We start from the raw sequence: 22,083 nt of genomic DNA, 5'->3' as shown, positions 1-22,083 counted from the left end.
TTTTCTAGTATACACCCATATCTTTAATGGATTGCTCCATTAAGGTGTGCCAAGAATCTACATTCTCGTCTTCCACTAATTCCAAGTAGATATCTGGGTCGATTCTCTTATATTCACCACCAGGGACTGAATCCAAAGATTCTCCCAAGAATATAAATCGATCGGGTTGTCCCCAACCCTCCCACTACAATGGATCTGTGGTGGCACATGTGTGTCAACAGTGCGTGCAGTGTCTTGTGGTACAAAAAACTCTTGCACACTTGGCTTGGGTGATGAAATCGCCTGTCTAATGTCTTCAATTTCTTGAAGCACACTACCTGACTTGGATTAGTGATTATTCCCATAGCCCACTTCTAAGAATCGTGTGTCATTGCTAATAACCACCTTCTGATTGTTTAGGACTAATTGCAAAGATGCATAACTCATCATCGGACATATTTTTTTTAAGAGTGACCTATTTCTTCTCTCCACCACACCATCTTATATAGGGATTACATGGTGTAGTAAACTGGGTTGGAATCCCAAACTCTGATAATGAATCAGAAAAGATCATTTCTAACACATTATTGGCCTTTTATCCCCTTTGTCATGAATGATCCGGTCTCCATCTTTTCCTCTATACAGGATTCGCAGGTTCCAAATGGTACAACCTGGACTGAATCCAATGTACTATTTAGACAAGAGCCTTTGGATCCTGTTAAGATAGATGTGACCTAATCTAGGGTATCAATATATGTGTAAGATCCTCATGAGAGATTAGCCTTAACTTTTCTCTTTCTTTTGTTCGATGATGTAAATGCAATATAAAGGTATTTTGTAGACAAGTTATAGTATGAAGAGAGATGTTCAAAATACCAGAATAGACAACTTTGTCATTTCTTATGATAGAAACACCACTATCAAAAATGACATAAGATCCATCTATTCAAAATTTTGAAACATGATAAGGAACTCTCAAAAACTAAACTATGTCTTTAGAACTTAAAGACAAGTCTCCAATTGCAATAACTGCGACTCTAGTCACGTTGCCTAGGAAGACAATGATCTCATCACTTCGCAGCTTCCTTGTCAGCTTACAAAAAGCCATGCAAGGTGTAACAATCATTATCAGTTTCTCTCGTTATCCACTACTCACAATTGAGTAGAAAACGAGCTGACATGTCTCAGTTACTATAGCAAGTGAAGTACCTTAACCCTTTGCCTTGAGTATTGAAATAAGAAATCTCCAATACTCAATCTTATCACACCACTACTCCCACTATTTCCCTTGTCTTTCTTGCCCCTTGGATCCTTCTTCTTCCCGTCTTTTGACGGAGAAGATGGCCATCCTTTGGCAATAACAAGTGTTTGCACATCTTTTTCCCACAACTTCCTTAGCTGTAACTAGAGCATTCAACAACTCAAAAGAGTATATTCTTTCTTGCTCACAACAGCGTTGAGGCGGAAGTTCTTAATTAAAAGACTTGGGAAGAAAGTTCAGGATAATATCGACTTTTGCCTCACCGTCGATACTTCCACTGAGCAAGTCAAGTCCGTCAAAATTTGCATGACATGCTCGTGCACTGAGTTGTGCTCACTCATAAAAATAACAAGATTACTCTCATCAAATTTAAATGAGCAGCTCAGTTCGACTCTCCGAACACTTTCTTGAGATTCAGCATGATGCTAATAGCATCGTCCATGCCCTGATGTTGGAGCTACAAGGTTTGTGACATTATACTCATAATAAAGCATATAGCCACATTATTCGTCACATGCCACCTTTTATGCAGTTCCTTTTTCCCATCAGTTGTCTCATTGTTCGAACAAATAGAACGTCGAGTAGTAAGCAACACAAAAAATTTTGTTAGTTTGTGATAAAGATGAAAATCCAAAACTGCGTTTCCTTTTTTTTTATAGGTGGACCGGTTAAAAGACTTTGTGCAAGAATAAAGAAACAGGAGACATAGACATATCTGAAAGTAACGAACAAAAAGCACATAATTCGTAACAATAATATTGTAACCTTTTGATAAAACAATATTAATGAAACCTCCAATTGCTCAAAGAATTCTATGTGCAAGCCACGAGGGGTGGACGTTTACACATAAACTCCTCAACCAGACTATTAACCTAGTCGTTTAATTTCCATCCATGTCAACTTAACCTTTTGACAAAGGAAATTAATAATTGGCTCCTTTAACTAGACCATATCATTATCAAGAAGGGACTCCGAGGGGGAGTTGTACATTGTACTTGAAAAGATATCTAAGCAATGACCACATTTTAACCTTGAAATTTAAATTCTCGAAATTAACATACTCACGCGGACCATGTCGCTTTCAATTTAACTTTCTTGGTTATCTTATTTAATTCCATTCTCCAAAGTACTTGTGAAAACTATACAAGTAAGCCACGAGGGGTGGACGTTTACTGCATAACTCCCACTACTTTAATGGTTTAAATATTTTTATAGAAACCTCTTCTGACAAACTTATGAAAACAAATGTGAAGTAAGCCACGAGGGGTGGACGTTTACTCACATTGTTAATCACTTTGTCTAGAGACCGCATGTGGAGGTCTATATAATTTTAAGAATAAAAATCATTAAACAATAACCACAATCTAACTTCGAAATTAAATTCTCAAATTTGACATACTCACTAGGACCATGCCGCATTCAATTTAATTTCTTAGTTATCTTATTTAATTCCATCCTCTAAAGTACTCGTGAAAAATTATATGAGTAAGCCACGAGGGGTGGACGTTTACCGCATAACTCCCACTACTTAAATGGATTTAAATATTTAATAGAAATCTCAACTCAACAAACTTGTGAAATCGAACATGAAGTAAGCCACGAGGGGTGGACACTCACATCTCAATCACTTTGTCTTGAGACCGTTTGTGGAAATCTAAATAATTTTTAATCATCCATAAAATTATTAAGCTTAGTCTTTTTTTCTTTCAAAAGGTTTGATCATGCTCAACACATAATCCTAAACATGCTCTTCTAAAACGCAACATGTAAAACATGCTCGCAGAATTCTAAAACATGCTTAAGAAAACGATAAACCTAGCATGCTTGTCTAAGCGCAGTTAATAAACACATATTAACAAGCAAAGACAAAAACAGCATGCAAAGAGCATAAAGGATTAACAACCACGACATGCAAAGAACATAATTAAAGAATTAAAATTCTTCGTGACCCATTCGTGGAATCCCATTTCTAATCTATTACAATAAAACAATAGAAAAGAAATTAAAAAATGGGCAAAAACAGCCCAAAACAGCCTCTAAAAGGCTGGAAAAAACTCTCCAGTCCAGCAATTGGGCCCAAAAGCCGCGGCCTAGCCGCCCAGGCCCGTTCAGCAGCCCAAAACCGCAAGGAGAAGCCCAGGCCCGCAAGGAGCAGCCCAGACCCGCGCTCAGGACCCGTCGACCCGCGCCCTGCCCGTCTGACCCGCCATCGACCCGCGTCTGGGTTTAGGGTTTCGGAACCCTTTTCGCGCCGCCTAGGGCTTTCTGCTACCAAGAGCGGCGCCGCTGCCTGCCATCTTCTCCGGTCGGCAGCCTCCAGCAGCAGGTCCTCGGCGCCTCCAGCATGCTCCTTCGCGTAGCCCAGGCAGCAGCAGGCCCCCGGCGTAGAGAAACAGCAGCGGCTGTGCGCCGCCCGCTGGGTGCGCAGCGTGCAAAGCGCGCAGGCGCGGCCCCGAGCGCGCGTAGCCCCTGCCGCCTGCCTCCTCGCTCTCGCCCGACCTGCACACCACCAGCAGCCCACGCAGGAGCCCTGCACAGCACCCTCGGCGTTTCCAGCACAGGCGCAGCAGCAGCAGACCTCGGCGTGGGCGGAACAGCAGCAGCGGCAGCGGCAGTGCGTCGCCCGCCAGGCACGCCGCGCGCACAGCGCGCAGGCGCTGCCCCAGGCGCGCGCTGCCCCCATCGCTCGCCTCCTCCTCGCCAGTACAGGCGCAGCAGCAGCAGACCTCGACAGCGATTTGTTCCCGTTCTTCGTGTTCTCCGTTTCGTTCTCCAAAAGTACAGATTACAACAGAAAAACGAATACAATTCGATAATCTAATCTAACCACGGATTTTCTCGTGGTAGAAAAACAATTACAACGTCAAACCGACGTATCCCACGAATCAACGAACCACGAAGAACAACAGCAGTTAAACAAACGCACATTATTAATCGTACATAAATTAATAATAGAGCCAAGAAATTAACCCTGGGCTCTGATACCAATTGAAGGAATATTAAATTGAATTAACGTTCCACTTTGCCCGATGATCGTTTCTTGGTTATTATTAATTTATCATACAACGATTAAATCCTAACATGCTCCTATGAATTTAACAGCTGCACACAGGTGTTAGGAAAAACTTACTTGAGAATCGGATGCACAAACTGTTGATGATCGTGTCGAAAGAATCTGACTCCAGCTCTGATCTTCTCGACTGTATCCCGCTCAATTCCCAACGTTGGATGGACAACGAGCTATGGAAATTCCCAAGGCAGAAAGATCACTCACGTTTCTGCGCCTCCCTCTGCTCTCAAAAACCCTAATTTTTATCAGTGTGTTTTCCCTGAGAGCTGACAGCTGTATTTAAATAAAATTAAATACGTGTGGGCACAGAATTAGTGTAGGAGGCGTCTTTCTCTCCTTCTAGGGCTAGGAGACATTGGGCCAGTCCAGGGACCAGATACAAGGAATAAAGATGGGCCTCAAATAAATTAATTTATCTATGGTCAGCCCAAACCATAATTAATTTATAAATATCAGTTCATTCCACTAGAGAACTGATACTGACTTACCCCTTTATTGCCGGTGATGAGTCGGGGCTTGTATTTAGACTTATTAAATCTCCGTATTTAAAATATCCGACATCCATTAATTAATTAGAGCTCTGACAGCTTAAATTAATTAATCTCTTAATAATTCCTTAAGCAGTACCACTCAAACTTTATTATTACGCCTGAACTTAATCAACCTGCAGGGTTTAGCGTAATAAACCTTATTGAGCTCCTTAAGGGGATGTCATTATCCTATACCGGATACGGGTACTAATACAGATAATCAAATATCATATATTAACCGCTATCACCCAAGATACAGAGTACTCGAGTTAGTATATAACTTTCACCCATAGTAAGTCAAAGTGATATACGAATTAATATATATATCTGAATACTTATTAGTATTAAGATTTATAAGTCACCGAGATCTTGATTCTTCACTTAAGTCAGATAGAAGAATACATCTCAACTGTGGTCCTATCAATACGTAATGACGTACCAGTATAGACAAGTAGCCAAGACAAACTACTTCCATCTATACTGCAGCCTAAACCAATAACTTGTCCTAGAGTTATTTCGGCTGTGATCATATTATATCTCTTAAGGTTATTCCAATTATATGGTCTTCTGTGATCTACAACACACCATATAATCTACTTATATAGAGATAAAGAACATACATATGCAATCATGAACACAATCAGATAGGAGATTAGATAGTGAACTTAGGAAACATTGTATACAAGCATAAAACGTTCTTGCTTTCAGTATACAAATCCAACAATCTCCCACTTATACTAAAGCAAACTTTTAGTATACAATGCGTCTATTTACCAATCACCTAACACTTCTCCCACTTATACTTAAAGTTTCCTAAGTGGGTGGCATCAATCTGGCATCAATCGCATTCCCATCTTTCAATGACCATTTGCGATAAGCCTTTTGTGAAAAGATCAGTATGTTTCTCCAATATGTGAGAATTTATTCTTTGAGCACATAACCTCGATTTACGAATAATCGTATAACTTGGTACTTACTCTCCATGTGTTTGACCCCTTGTGGTTCTAGGATTCCTTAGAGTTTGCAACTGCACTTGAGGTACCACGAAGGTGATGCTCTCACGCAAACTAGGAATCATTCTTAGACCCTGGAGGTAGTGGTCAAACCAAAAGGTTTTACCTCCCAAGGAAAACACATAGCTCGAGGTAATTATTCTTTGTTCCGGTCAGCCTGGAAATCCGAAATCGTATAATCCAAAAAGGAACTAAACTGTCTAACTAGTAAACTATCCTTATTCTCTAGTCATGGACTTGAGAATATAATTTACCACAGTTTAGTATCCTTAACTAGGACTATACAGGTATCTTACAATCATGCTAACTGCATAGCAAATATAAGATCTCGTACATAGTAATCCATACATGAAGCTATCTACTGCGGAAACGTAGAATACTGCCTTCATTTTCTCAACCTTAATAGGCATCTTAAGACATATGTCTTTAGATAAAGGAACGCCATAGCTCAAAGGTTGCAAACCTTTCTTGGCGGTATGCTAACTAAAACGAGTATTCTCAGTATCAATGTAAGACACTCGAGATAAGCCCAACATCGTTTTCTAGTGATCCCTTATAACTTTGATCACAAAGATGTATACTGTACCTCCTTAGTCTTTCATATGAGACTGTTTGGATAACCATTACTTTATGTCTTGACAATAGCTCCATATTGTCACCAATTAGGAGAATATTATCTACATAAAATGCAAGATAAACCACATCACCGATGACACGAGAGCGATTGACACGAGATGCTTCTCTCCCTTCCTCACGTAACCTCGATGGTTTAAGTGAGCTGCTATGGGTAAAATGATCCGAATGTTCTGAGCATGGCACTGGCGAAAATATCATCATAACCTATACCCTTACACTGGGCATAACCTTTCGCCACCAGTCTAGCTTCGGAAGCTACGACCTTGCTCATTCGGGCCTGTCATTATCTTGTATACTCACTTACAACCTAAGGCATGACTGCCTCCTGGTAGCAAGATTTTCTAGTATACACCCATATCTTTAATGGATTGCTCCATTAAGGTGTGCCAAGAATCTACATTCTCGTCTTCCACTAATTCCAAGTAGATATCTGGGTCGATTCTCTTATATTCACCACCAGGGACTGAATCCAAAGATTCTCCCAAGAATATAAATCGATCGGGTTGTCCCCAACCCTCCCACTACAATGGATCTGTGGTGGCACATGTGTGTCAACAGTGCGTGCAGTGTCTTGTGGTACAAAAAACTCTTGCACACTTGGCTTGGGTGATGAAATCGCCTGTCTAATGTCTTCAATTTCTTGAAGCACACTACCTGACTTGGATTAGTGATTATTCCCATAGCCCACTTCTAAGAATCGTGTGTCATTGCTAATAACCACCTTCTGATTGTTTAGGACTAATTGCAAAGATGCATAACTCATCATCGGACATATTTTTTTTAAGAGTGACCTATTTCTTCTCTCCACCACACCATCTTATATAGGGATTACATGGTGTAGTAAACTGGGTTGGAATCCCAAACTCTGATAATGAATCAGAAAAGATCATTTCTAACACATTATTGGCCTTTTATCCCCTTTGTCATGAATGATCCGGTCTCCATCTTTTCCTCTATACAGGATTCGCAGGTTCCAAATGGTACAACCTGGACTGAATCCAATGTACTATTTAGACAAGAGCCTTTGGATCCTGTTAAGATAGATGTGACCTAATCTAGGGTATCAATATATGTGTAAGATCCTCATGAGAGATTAGCCTTAACTTTTCTCTTTCTTTTGTTCGATGATGTAAATGCAATATAAAGGTATTTTGTAGACAAGTTATAGTATGAAGAGAGATGTTCAAAATACCAGAATAGACAACTTTGTCATTTCTTATGATAGAAACACCACTATCAAAAATGACATAAGATCCATCTATTCAAAATTTTGAAACATGATAAGGAACTCTCAAAAACTAAACTATGTCTTTAGAACTTAAAGACAAGTCTCCAATTGCAATAACTGCGACTCTAGTCACGTTGCCTAGGAAGACAATGATCTCATCACTTCGCAGCTTCCTTGTCAGCTTACAAAAAGCCATGCAAGGTGTAACAATCATTATCAGTTTCTCTCGTTATCCACTACTCACAATTGAGTAGAAAACGAGCTGACATGTCTCAGTTACTATAGCAAGTGAAGTACCTTAACCCTTTGCCTTGAGTATTGAAATAAGAAATCTCCAATACTCAATCTTATCACACCACTACTCCCACTATTTCCCTTGTCTTTCTTGCCCCTTGGATCCTTCTTCTTCCCGTCTTTTGACGGAGAAGATGGCCATCCTTTGGCAATAACAAGTGTTTGCACATCTTTTTCCCACAACTTCCTTAGCTGTAACTAGAGCATTCAACAACTCAAAAGAGTATATTCTTTCTTGCTCACAACAGCGTTGAGGCGGAAGTTCTTAATTAAAAGACTTGGGAAGAAAGTTCAGGATAATATCGACTTTTGCCTCACCGTCGATACTTCCACTGAGCAAGTCAAGTCCGTCAAAATTTGCATGACATGCTCGTGCACTGAGTTGTGCTCACTCATAAAAATAACAAGATTACTCTCATCAAATTTAAATGAGCAGCTCAGTTCGACTCTCCGAACACTTTCTTGAGATTCAGCATGATGCTAATAGCATCGTCCATGCCCTGATGTTGGAGCTACAAGGTTTGTGACATTATACTCATAATAAAGCATATAGCCACATTATTCGTCACATGCCACCTTTTATGCAGTTCCTTTTTCCCATCAGTTGTCTCATTGTTCGAACAAATAGAACGTCGAGTAGTAAGCAACACAAAAAATTTTGTTAGTTTGTGATAAAGATGAAAATCCAAAACTGCGTTTCCTTTTTTTTTATAGGTGGACCGGTTAAAAGACTTTGTGCAAGAATAAAGAAACAGGAGACATAGACATATCTGAAAGTAACGAACAAAAAGCACATAATTCGTAACAATAATATTGTAACCTTTTGATAAAACAATATTAATGAAACCTCCAATTGCTCAAAGAATTCTATGTGCAAGCCACGAGGGGTGGACGTTTACACATAAACTCCTCAACCAGACTATTAACCTAGTCGTTTAATTTCCATCCATGTCAACTTAACCTTTTGACAAAGGAAATTAATAATTGGCTCCTTTAACTAGACCATATCATTATCAAGAAGGGACTCCGAGGGGGAGTTGTACATTGTACTTGAAAAGATATCTAAGCAATGACCACATTTTAACCTTGAAATTTAAATTCTCGAAATTAACATACTCACGCGGACCATGTCGCTTTCAATTTAACTTTCTTGGTTATCTTATTTAATTCCATTCTCCAAAGTACTTGTGAAAACTATACAAGTAAGCCACGAGGGGTGGACGTTTACTGCATAACTCCCACTACTTTAATGGTTTAAATATTTTTATAGAAACCTCTTCTGACAAACTTATGAAAACAAATGTGAAGTAAGCCACGAGGGGTGGACGTTTACTCACATTGTTAATCACTTTGTCTAGAGACCGCATGTGGAGGTCTATATAATTTTAAGAATAAAAATCATTAAACAATAACCACAATCTAACTTCGAAATTAAATTCTCAAATTTGACATACTCACTAGGACCATGCCGCATTCAATTTAATTTCTTAGTTATCTTATTTAATTCCATCCTCTAAAGTACTCGTGAAAAATTATATGAGTAAGCCACGAGGGGTGGACGTTTACCGCATAACTCCCACTACTTAAATGGATTTAAATATTTAATAGAAATCTCAACTCAACAAACTTGTGAAATCGAACATGAAGTAAGCCACGAGGGGTGGACACTCACATCTCAATCACTTTGTCTTGAGACCGTTTGTGGAAATCTAAATAATTTTTAATCATCCATAAAATTATTAAGCTTAGTCTTTTTTTCTTTCAAAAGGTTTGATCATGCTCAACACATAATCCTAAACATGCTCTTCTAAAACGCAACATGTAAAACATGCTCGCAGAATTCTAAAACATGCTTAAGAAAACGATAAACCTAGCATGCTTGTCTAAGCGCAGTTAATAAACACATATTAACAAGCAAAGACAAAAACAGCATGCAAAGAGCATAAAGGATTAACAACCACGACATGCAAAGAACATAATTAAAGAATTAAAATTCTTCGTGACCCATTCGTGGAATCCCATTTCTAATCTATTACAATAAAACAATAGAAAAGAAATTAAAAAATGGGCAAAAACAGCCCAAAACAGCCTCTAAAAGGCTGGAAAAAACTCTCCAGTCCAGCAATTGGGCCCAAAAGCCGCGGCCTAGCCGCCCAGGCCCGTTCAGCAGCCCAAAACCGCAAGGAGAAGCCCAGGCCCGCAAGGAGCAGCCCAGACCCGCGCTCAGGACCCGTCGACCCGCGCCCTGCCCGTCTGACCCGCCATCGACCCGCGTCTGGGTTTAGGGTTTCGGAACCCTTTTCGCGCCGCCTAGGGCTTTCTGCTACCAAGAGCGGCGCCGCTGCCTGCCATCTTCTCCGGTCGGCAGCCTCCAGCAGCAGGTCCTCGGCGCCTCCAGCATGCTCCTTCGCGTAGCCCAGGCAGCAGCAGGCCCCCGGCGTAGAGAAACAGCAGCGGCTGTGCGCCGCCCGCTGGGTGCGCAGCGTGCAAAGCGCGCAGGCGCGGCCCCGAGCGCGCGTAGCCCCTGCCGCCTGCCTCCTCGCTCTCGCCCGACCTGCACACCACCAGCAGCCCACGCAGGAGCCCTGCACAGCACCCTCGGCGTTTCCAGCACAGGCGCAGCAGCAGCAGACCTCGCGTGGGCGGAACAGCAGCAGCGGCAGCGGCAGTGCGTCGCCCGCCAGGCACGCCGCGCGCACAGCGCGCAGGCGCTGCCCCAGGCGCGCGCTGCCCCCATCGCTCGCCTCCTCCTCGCCAGTACAGGCGCAGCAGCAGCAGACCTCGACAGCGATTTGTTCCCGTTCTTCGTGTTCTCCGTTTCGTTCTCCAAAAGTACAGATTACAACAGAAAAACGAATACAATTCGATAATCTAATCTAACCACGGATTTTCTCGTGGTAGAAAAACAATTACAACGTCAAACCGACGTATCCCACGAATCAACGAACCACGAAGAACAACAGCAGTTAAACAAACGCACATTATTAATCGTACATAAATTAATAATAGAGCCAAGAAATTAACCCTGGGCTCTGATACCAATTGAAGGAATATTAAATTGAATTAACGTTCCACTTTGCCCGATGATCGTTTCTTGGTTATTATTAATTTATCATACAACGATTAAATCCTAACATGCTCCTATGAATTTAACAGCTGCACACAGGTGTTAGGAAAAACTTACTTGAGAATCGGATGCACAAACTGTTGATGATCGTGTCGAAAGAATCTGACTCCAGCTCTGATCTTCTCGACTGTATCCCGCTCAATTCCCAACGTTGGATGGACAACGAGCTATGGAAATTCCCAAGGCAGAAAGATCACTCACGTTTCTGCGCCTCCCTCTGCTCTCAAAAACCCTAATTTTTATCAGTGTGTTTTCCCTGAGAGCTGACAGCTGTATTTAAATAAAATTAAATACGTGTGGGCACAGAATTAGTGTAGGAGGCGTCTTTCTCTCCTTCTAGGGCTAGGAGACATTGGGCCAGTCCAGGGACCAGATACAAGGAATAAAGATGGGCCTCAAATAAATTAATTTATCTATGGTCAGCCCAAACCATAATTAATTTATAAATATCAGTTCATTCCACTAGAGAACTGATACTGACTTACCCCTTTATTGCCGGTGATGAGTCGGGGCTTGTATTTAGACTTATTAAATCTCCGTATTTAAAATATCCGACATCCATTAATTAATTAGAGCTCTGACAGCTTAAATTAATTAATCTCTTAATAATTCCTTAAGCAGTACCACTCAAACTTTATTATTACGCCTGAACTTAATCAACCTGCAGGGTTTAGCGTAATAAACCTTATTGAGCTCCTTAAGGGGATGTCATTATCCTATACCGGATACGGGTACTAATACAGATAATCAAATATCATATATTAACCGCTATCACCCAAGATACAGAGTACTCGAGTTAGTATATAACTTTCACCCATAGTAAGTCAAAGTGATATACGAATTAATATATATATCTGAATACTTATTAGTATTAAGATTTATAAGTCACCGAGATCTTGATTCTTCACTTAAGTCAGATAGAAGAATACATCTCAACTGTGGTCCTATCAATACGTAATGACGTACCAGTATAGACAAGTAGCCAAGACAAACTACTTCCATCTATACTGCAGCCTAAACCAATAACTTGTCCTAGAGTTATTTCGGCTGTGATCATATTATATCTCTTAAGGTTATTCCAATTATATGGTCTTCTGTGATCTACAACACACCATATAATCTACTTATATAGAGATAAAGAACATACATATGCAATCATGAACACAATCAGATAGGAGATTAGATAGTGAACTTAGGAAACATTGTATACAAGCATAAAACGTTCTTGCTTTCAGTATACAAATCCAACAATCTCCCACTTATACTAAAGCAAACTTTTAGTATACAATGCGTCTATTTACCAATCACCTAACACTTCTCCCACTTATACTTAAAGTTTCCTAAGTGGGTGGCATCAATCTGGCATCAATCGCATTCCCATCTTTCAATGACCATTTGCGATAAGCCTTTTGTGAAAAGATCAGTATGTTTCTCCAATATGTGAGAATTTATTCTTTGAGCACATAACCTCGATTTACGAATAATCGTATAACTTGGTACTTACTCTCCATGTGTTTGACCCCTTGTGGTTCTAGGATTCCTTAGAGTTTGCAACTGCACTTGAGGTACCACGAAGGTGATGCTCTCACGCAAACTAGGAATCATTCTTAGACCCTGGAGGTAGTGGTCAAACCAAAAGGTTTTACCTCCCAAGGAAAACACATAGCTCGAGGTAATTATTCTTTGTTCCGGTCAGCCTGGAAATCCGAAATCGTATAATCCAAAAAGGAACTAAACTGTCTAACTAGTAAACTATCCTTATTCTCTAGTCATGGACTTGAGAATATAATTTACCACAGTTTAGTATCCTTAACTAGGACTATACAGGTATCTTACAATCATGCTAACTGCATAGCAAATATAAGATCTCGTACATAGTAATCCATACATGAAGCTATCTACTGCGGAAACGTAGAATACTGCCTTCATTTTCTCAACCTTAATAGGCATCTTAAGACATATGTCTTTAGATAAAGGAACGCCATAGCTCAAAGGTTGCAAACCTTTCTTGGCGGTATGCTAACTAAAACGAGTATTCTCAGTATCAATGTAAGACACTCGAGATAAGCCCAACATCGTTTTCTAGTGATCCCTTATAACTTTGATCACAAAGATGTATACTGTACCTCCTTAGTCTTTCATATGAGACTGTTTGGATAACCATTACTTTATGTCTTGACAATAGCTCCATATTGTCACCAATTAGGAGAATATTATCTACATAAAATGCAAGATAAACCACATCACCGATGACACGAGAGCGATTGACACGAGATGCTTCTCTCCCTTCCTCACGTAACCTCGATGGTTTAAGTGAGCTGCTATGGGTAAAATGATCCGAATGTTCTGAGCATGGCACTGGCGAAAATATCATCATAACCTATACCCTTACACTGGGCATAACCTTTCGCCACCAGTCTAGCTTCGGAAGCTACGACCTTGCTCATTCGGGCCTGTCATTATCTTGTATACTCACTTACAACCTAAGGCATGACTGCCTCCTGGTAGCAAGATTTTCTAGTATACACCCATATCTTTAATGGATTGCTCCATTAAGGTGTGCCAAGAATCTACATTCTCGTCTTCCACTAATTCCAAGTAGATATCTGGGTCGATTCTCTTATATTCACCACCAGGGACTGAATCCAAAGATTCTCCCAAGAATATAAATCGATCGGGTTGTCCCCAACCCTCCCACTACAATGGATCTGTGGTGGCACATGTGTGTCAACAGTGCGTGCAGTGTCTTGTGGTACAAAAAACTCTTGCACACTTGGCTTGGTTGTTGTTGACGGAGTTGATCTCGCGCTCGATCATCTTGGTGGCGGTGCGGATCACCTCCACCTGCGGGCCGAGCCATTTGGGGGAGGTGCGGAGGGCGTAGCGGTCCTGCTTCGGCTTCTGGAGCGGGTTCGTCTCGCGGAGCTCCTGCGCGGCCTTGACGTAGGCGCTGCTGTCGAGGATGTGCACCATGATCGCCGCCGCCTCAATCTGCCCCGGGTGGTGCTTTAGCTTGGAAAATTGCACAATTGAACCCTCATACATCCCATCATTTGGCGAGCTTGTGGGATGAAGATGCACAATTTGATTAATGTAGCAAACGAGAATCAAGTTTCAGGTATTAAATGTTTCAGCGAGTTCGTCATTTGGAAAAGAAGACACTGGTGGCTGATTTTGGAGAAGAAGAGTCCACATAATCTAAATAATATCGTTTTGGACTATCTGTCATTTTCATTTTTATTTTCACTTGTGATATCCAACATGATGAGTCTCCAATTATTTGCCAAATATAGTCATATTCTGTCGGAGGATAGAATATAGATACGCATAAAAAAGAGAGAAATTAAATTAGGAATTAATTTAGTCAATTGAATTTATTTGTAAGGAATGTTTACTTTGGCTGTAAAAAAATTAATAAAAAATGATAAATAAGAAAATATGAGGAAATATTACTTATTATTTTCTTATTTTAATCATATGTTTACAAGAGATGAAAAGATGTGAAAATGTTGAAAAATATTTCCGCACAACTACCCAAGATAATATTATCTAATATTGAAGAAAAAATGAGTGGAAATGAGTTGTCCCGAGAGTAAAATTTCTATCACAATAAATATGTGAAAATAGTGAAAAAAATGATAAAAATATTTTTTCCTCTCATTTTGTATGAACTCTCTTTTAATGGTGTTGCCAGGGGCTTGAAATGTAAGACTTTAAAATGCAGAAGGAGAAGACGATGATCAAAGTAAAATTAACAAGACACCTAATTTATGCTGCAGTGAAAGACATGAAGATATCACATGTAAGTTTTGTTACACAAGAAATGTATTGATTTGAAGAGTCATTTATTTAGTTCCAAGCTGTATCCATTCTTGATTATGATCTAAATTAGATTAAAATCGATTAGTATATTACTAATTTAATTAAATAAATTAATTATTATTGAATTTATTAATATATTTATTAACTAATGAGTTAGAGCTCGCTCAAAAAAATTTAATTAGTTATTACTGAAATTTAATAAATATTTTTATATAAATTAGCCAGTTAATTAAATTTCTAATTAACTCATTTAAATCGAATCTACTGATTAAACATTTAATTTGAATACTTAATTTCACTTAAACACATATTGATTACTAAGAGATGCCCCGTTTAAAGGGCAATTGTGTATGCAGTTAACTGTGCACTGTCATTGTGCACCGTAGAACTATTATTTTTGCTCGATTTGAAGGTGTTTGGGAAATGGAAATCAAGATATTTAACTTTCTAAGTTTATTTCAATGTTTATCAAATCAAATTGGATACTTATTTATAATCAAACACGTGTCAATTACTAAGATGCTATTATATGTACACTAACATATACTCTTAGTACACTTAACTTACATGTAATATATTCTCAATATGTTTGAGTGAGTAATAGATATGAGCACTATTAACTCATTTAGATCGAATCTAATGTTTAAACATTTATTTGAATACTTAATTTCACTTAAACGCATATCGATTACTAAGAGATGCCCCGTTTAAAGGGCAATTGTGTATGCAGTTAACTGTGCACTCTAGTTGTGCACCGTAGAACTAATACTTTTGCTCGATTTGAAGGTGTTTGGGAAATGGAAATCAAGAAATTTAACTTTATAAGTTTATTTCAATGTTTATCAAATCAAATTGGATACTTATTTATAATCAAACACGTGTCAATTACTAAGATGCTATTATATGTACACTAACATATACTCTTAGTACACTTAACTTACATGTAATATATCCCCAATATGTTTGAGTGAGTAATTGATATGAACACTATTAACTCATTTAGATCGAATCTAATGTTTAAACATTTATTTTGAATACTTAATTTCACTTAAACGCATATCGATTACTAAGATATGCCCCGTTTAAAGGGCAATTGTGTATGTAGTTAACTGTGCACTCTAGTTGTGCACTGTCATTGTGCACCGTAGAACTATTACTTTTGCTCGATTTTAAGGTGTTTGGAAAATGAAAATCAAGAAATTTAATTTTCTAAGTTTATTTCAATGTTTATCAAATCAAATTGGATACTTGTTTATAATCAAACACGTACCAATTACTAAGATGCTATTATATGTACACTAACATATACTCTTAGTACACTTAACTTCCATATAATATATCTCCAATATGTTTGAGTAAGTAATGAATATGAACACTATTAACTTATTTAAATCGAATATAATGTTTAAACATTTATTTTGAATACTTAATTTGAATATTAATTGAAATTGCATACTTAATTTCACTTAATTGCATAGGAATTACTAAAACATGCCCCGTTTGTGGTCGACTGTGTATTCCCTGATTAACTGTGTACGTAGTTGTGCACTGTCATCGTGCACCGTAGAACTCTTGTTATTTTCCCGATTTGAAGGACTTGGGGCATCGAAAATTTGGATTTTTAATCTCCTATGTCAAATTCAAGGGTTAACACATCAAATGGAATACTTATTTTTTTTTTTATCAAACACGTTTAATTACTACGATGCTATTATATGCACTCTAACACGTACTCTTAGTATACTTAACTCTCATGCGATATATGTCCAATATGTTTGAGGGGGTGATGGAATTGAACACTATTGACTCATTTTTATTGAATATAATGTCTATTAATTGAAATTGCATACTTAATTTCACTTAATTGCATAGGAATTACTAAACCATGCCCCGTTTGTCGTTGACTGTGTATTCCCCGATTCACTGTGTACGTAGTTGTGCACTGTCATTGTGCACCGTAGAACTCTTACTATTTTCCCGATTTGAAGGACTTCGGGCATCGAAAATTTGGATTTTTAATCTCCATCAAATCGAATACTTGTTTTTAATCAAACACGTCTCAATTACTACGATGCTATTATATGCACTCTAACACGTACTCTTAGTATACTTAACTCTTATGCGATATATGTCCAACATGTTTGAGGGGGTAATGGAATTGAACACTATTGACTCATTTTTATTGAATATAATGTCTATTAATTGAACTATTAATTGAAATTGCATACTTAATTTCACTTAATTGCATATGAATTACTAAAACATGCCCCGTTTGTGGTTGACTGTGTATTCCCCGATTCACTGTGTACGTAGTTGTGCACTGTCATTGTGCACCGTAGAACTCTTACTATTTTCCCGATTTGAAGGACTTCGGGCATCGGAAATTTGGATTTTTAATCTCCTATGTTAAATTCAAGGGTTAACACATCAAATGGAATACTTGTTTTTAATCAAACACGTCTCAATTACTACGATGTTATTATATGTACTCTAACACGTACTCTTAGTATGCTTAACTCTTATGCGATATATGTCCAATGTGTTTGAGGGGGTAATGGAATTGAACACTATTGACTCATTTTTATCAAATTCATGATTCTTTTTTTCATTTATTATTTTCTTTGCTTTCTGATTTTTTGGTCTTTTTTCATTCAGAAATTTAGGCTGGGAAAGCAGCCTCACAAGGATTTCAATGATCACTCGATGAAAGATGGTATGAGAGGTGACTTTGTTCACAAGTTTAAAAATTTTGTGTGTGTTTATTTCTTGAAAACCCTTGTATGTATATATCATGTAGTGATAATTAATAAAATTATATATATGCACTTGTGGTGGCAGCTTCATCTCTTGAACTCCAACGAAACAATGCATCGTCGTCTGGAATGATGGGGCGAAGCATGAACGAGTATGTTTAATTTTCCCTTTGATTTTCATGCTTTAATTCATTTGCAGCATGTTGAAAACGATATTTTCTGAGTTTGTAAAACTCAAAATTAAAACGCTTTTAATTTGTCGGTGGTACATGTGATCGCATGTGCAGCACGACAACAAAAATACCCTTCGTCCTTTTAAAATCATTTTTTCAAAAAAAAAAAAAGTTTGATTTTTCTGTGGAATTGCATCTGCAAAAATGGTACGTGTGATCTGATATCAGTGGCAATAATGTTCACATCACTGATGCAATTAGGATGCAAATGGAGGTCAACAGAAGACTCCACGAGCAATTAATAGACCGCCGCTAAAGCTCTATCGCCGTCGCCGCTGGAGCTCTGTCTCGGCCCTAAGCGCCGCCTGCTGGAGTCGTCGTGGAGAAGAGGCGCTGGAGGTTGCGCCGTGAAGAATCGTCGAGAACGGAAGTCGACGGTCGCCGTGAAGAATCGTGGAGCAGAGATGGCGAGAGTGGAAGGTGACGGACGACAATTTTGAAAAAAATGGGGAAGAAGTTGGATGGTTTTTAAATGGGGAAGAAGAAAGGTTTTGAAAGAAGGGCCGTCAGTTTTTTTCTTAAAATTGTAAGTCAAACTTTCATTTTTTATTTTGTTTTATTACAATTATTTTAAGACAAATGTTATTTCAATTTTCTTTTATTTTTATTGACTAATTAGTAAGGATAGCTTTGTCTTTTAATAGCATTTTGATCCATAAAGTCATAGTTTAAAAGTGGTGGCTATCAAAGTCATTAACTATATACTTTGTCTTTCTCCCAAAATCATTTGTCTCTTCCCAAGAAATTACCAAATCTTTCACTTTATCATTTATCCCCAAAGGCAAAACTCCACACACGCAACCTCCTTCCATCTGTTTTTTGGAAGAGTCTTAGCTACCCAATGTGTATTACACATCAACGTTAGGATTGCGCCACGTTGCATTTAAAAAAAGTGCATTTATTTTGGGTTGTCATGGACCGGTCCGAGTTTGCGAAATAAAATACCACTCAACTTTTGTGGCTGTTTTCTCAATTACCACTTCCCCATTTCGATTATTACACGTGCCCCTATTAATCTTGTAAGGATTTTGGTTTATTTACAATGATTCACAAAAATTTTGGCGGCAAAGTGTATCGGGCCCCGCGTAAAGTGTTTACAGAAATGCATTTTCCATACCTATAGGGACAGAAATTGATCTATATTACACTTTTATATAATGAAATTGCTTACGCTAAAAATTCCAATAAATTACTCGAAATAAGGAACAAATTATTTAATAGCAGTTCATTTCAATTTTTAAACTTAATTCCCATATTCCCATACGCGTTTGAGTATATGTAAGTAATTTCTAATAAGAAAATTTGGACAATAACAAATAATAATAATACTAAAAAAATCCTACAAGTAATAATAAGATTATATATTATATAAATACTACAAGTAAAATGGGATTTCTATAAAGTATAAATTCTGTGCCTGAGATTTGATATTACAAAAAGTAATATTGACAATATGAATATTAATAGTAATATTTATTTTATAAAATACTACCATTAAAAAGGGATTTTTACTGCAATTATAAATCTTGACAATGAGATTTAATATTGTAAAAATAGAACAATAGTTCATTTAAATCTAAGAATTATAAGGTAAAAATTGAGGTATGATGACCGAATGATTCCATCAATTATCACATATATCTTATTGTAGTTCATATGATAATAAGAATATTAATTTGATGCAGTGATTCATTATTCTAATCTAAGGTTCTTAGTATAAATATAAGAATTATAAAATAACAATCTTGAATTGATTAGTGATTCACTCATCTAATTTAAGGTGAGTAGGGCTGCTTATTTGGATATTGAATATTGGTTATATCCGAATCGACCCGAAATTCGTCGATTATCGGATAATCGATACCTAATATTTGGCTAATTGGTACGGCTATGGTTACGCGTATTGAGATTTTTTGGCTACCGGGTATATCTGATAACCGATCGGGTATACCCGTTTAACCAATTTAATTAATTTTAAAATTATAAAATATAATTTTATTAATATAAATATGTTTAATTTGATATTTATAATATAACTACAACTTTACGTGAAAGGAAATGTATCAATTTAAAAATTAATAATTAAATAAACTTATAAATAGTCAAAGTATGATTAGTTGAAATCAATTGAGGATTATGAAATTGAAGTAAGATTAGTGCAAATGCAATTGGGGGTTTATGAAATTGAGGATTATTAAATTGTCACATTTTTATTTTTAATTATTTTTTTTAGGAATTTTAATATAATAGGAATAATATTGAAATATTTTTATGGAAAAAATAATGTAATATAAAGATGTTATTTTTTTTTTTTGATCAATTAAAATGTAATATAAAGATGTTATGTAGATTATAATACAATTCTCTTCCAAAATAATGTTGTTTCACTCTTTATTTTTTCAATACGAATCTTAAATTAAAGCTTATATTTAATTTGAAATAAAGACACACACACACATTATATAGAATTGTATATAGACACACACACATTAAAACATAATTTTATATAGATACACACGCGCATTAAAGCATAAATTTAAAATATGTTCCCCCACCTATTTAGTGTCAAATAAAGAATAATAATTACAATTATGAAAATGATGCCTAATTGTTAGCAAATATTTGTCCCAACGGTATTTTCAATTTTTTCGGCGGTATTCTCAATTTTCCCGACGGTATTCTCAATTTTTCCGGCGTTATTCTTAATTTTTTCGGCGGTATTCTCAATTTTCCCGACGGTATTCTCAATTTTCCTGACGGTTCTAAACTTAAAATTGAAATGAATTTGTTCAATTCGTGATTCACTAATAGTGATGATTATTCTTGTGTTAAAGTATGATTCTCAAATTTTCCGACGGTAATTGAGAATACCGTCGGGTAAATTGAGAATACTGAGAATACCGCCGGGAAAATTGAGAATACCGTCGAAAAATTTGAGAATCATACTTTAACACAAGAATAATCATCACTATTAGTGAATCACGAATTGAACAAATTCATCTCAATTTTAAGTTTAGAACTTAGAGATATAAGTTGAGAACCATACTTTAAATTAAGAACTAATTCATCGAAAAAGACTAGTGGGAATGCCATTGTGGATTATGAAATTGAAGTGATCGAGATTAGTGGAAAATCAATTAGAGGTTTTGAAATCTAAGTAAGATTAGTGGTAATGCGATTATGAAATTGGGGGGGTTGAAATCGAGGTAAGATTAGTGGGAATGCCGAGAAAATTGAAAATACCGTCGGGAAATTGAGAATACCGTCGGGAAAATTGAGAATACCGCCGAGAAAATTGAAAATATCGACGGTATTTTCAATTTTTTCGGCGGTATTCTCAATTTTCCCGACGGTATTCTCAACTTAGTCGACGGTATTCTCAATTTTCTCAATGGTATTCTCAATTTTCCGGCGGTATTCTCAATTTTTTCGACGGTATTTTCAATTTACCCGTAGGTATTCTCAATTTAACCCGGCGGTATTCTCAATTTTCCGGATTTGTATTCTCAATTTTCCCGACGGTATTTTTAATTTACCCGTAGGTATTCTCAATTTAACCCGGCGGTATTCTCAATTTCCCGGCGATATAAGAATCTTGATTTGATTAGAGATTCACTAATCTAGTCTAAGATTCTTTGTAAGAATCTTAGAATTATAACATAAAAATCTTTATTTGATTAATGATTCACTAATCTAATATAAGTTTCTTAGTAAGAATCTTATATTCTTATTAAGAATTTAAGATTCTTAGTAAGAACTCAAGATTCTTAGTAAAAATCTTAGAATTATACCATAAGATTCATATTAAAAATAAAGATTCATAGTAAGAATCTTGAATCCTTACTAAGAATTTTAGATTAGATTAGTGAATCACTAATCAAATCAACAATCTTATTAAGAATCCTGATTTTTAACAAGAATCTTATGTTATAATTCTAAGATTCTTACCAAGAATCTCGAGTTCTTACTAATAATATAAGATTCTTATTAAGAATATTAGATTAAATTAGTGAATCACTAATCAAATCAAGATTCTTATGTTATAATTTTAAGATTCTTACTAAGAATCTAGAATTCCAACTAAGAATCTTGGATTAGTGAATCACTAATCAAATCAAGATTCTTATGTTATAATTC

The 22,083-nt window shown here is 37.0% G+C and overlaps 1 long non-coding RNA gene across 1 annotated transcript; it reads left to right on the top strand.

Annotated features, from left to right (window-relative positions):
• The first annotated feature begins 17,558 nt into the window (after positions 1-17,558).
• Positions 17,559-18,206, top strand: LOC131003785 (uncharacterized). The gene is made up of 3 exons (XR_009094795.1): positions 17,559-17,673; positions 17,799-17,865; positions 18,115-18,206. It is a non-coding gene; the product is annotated as an uncharacterized LOC131003785 (long non-coding RNA).
• Positions 18,207-22,083: the final 3,877 nt, after the last annotated feature.

Source organism: Salvia miltiorrhiza, unplaced genomic scaffold (genome assembly GCF_028751815.1).
Source record: "Salvia miltiorrhiza cultivar Shanhuang (shh) unplaced genomic scaffold, IMPLAD_Smil_shh original_scaffold_269, whole genome shotgun sequence".
In the NCBI taxonomy this organism is placed as follows: Eukaryota; Viridiplantae; Streptophyta; class Magnoliopsida; order Lamiales; family Lamiaceae; genus Salvia; species Salvia miltiorrhiza.
Note: the sequence above shows the minus strand (reverse complement) of the source record. Positions and strands in the feature narration are given on the sequence as shown.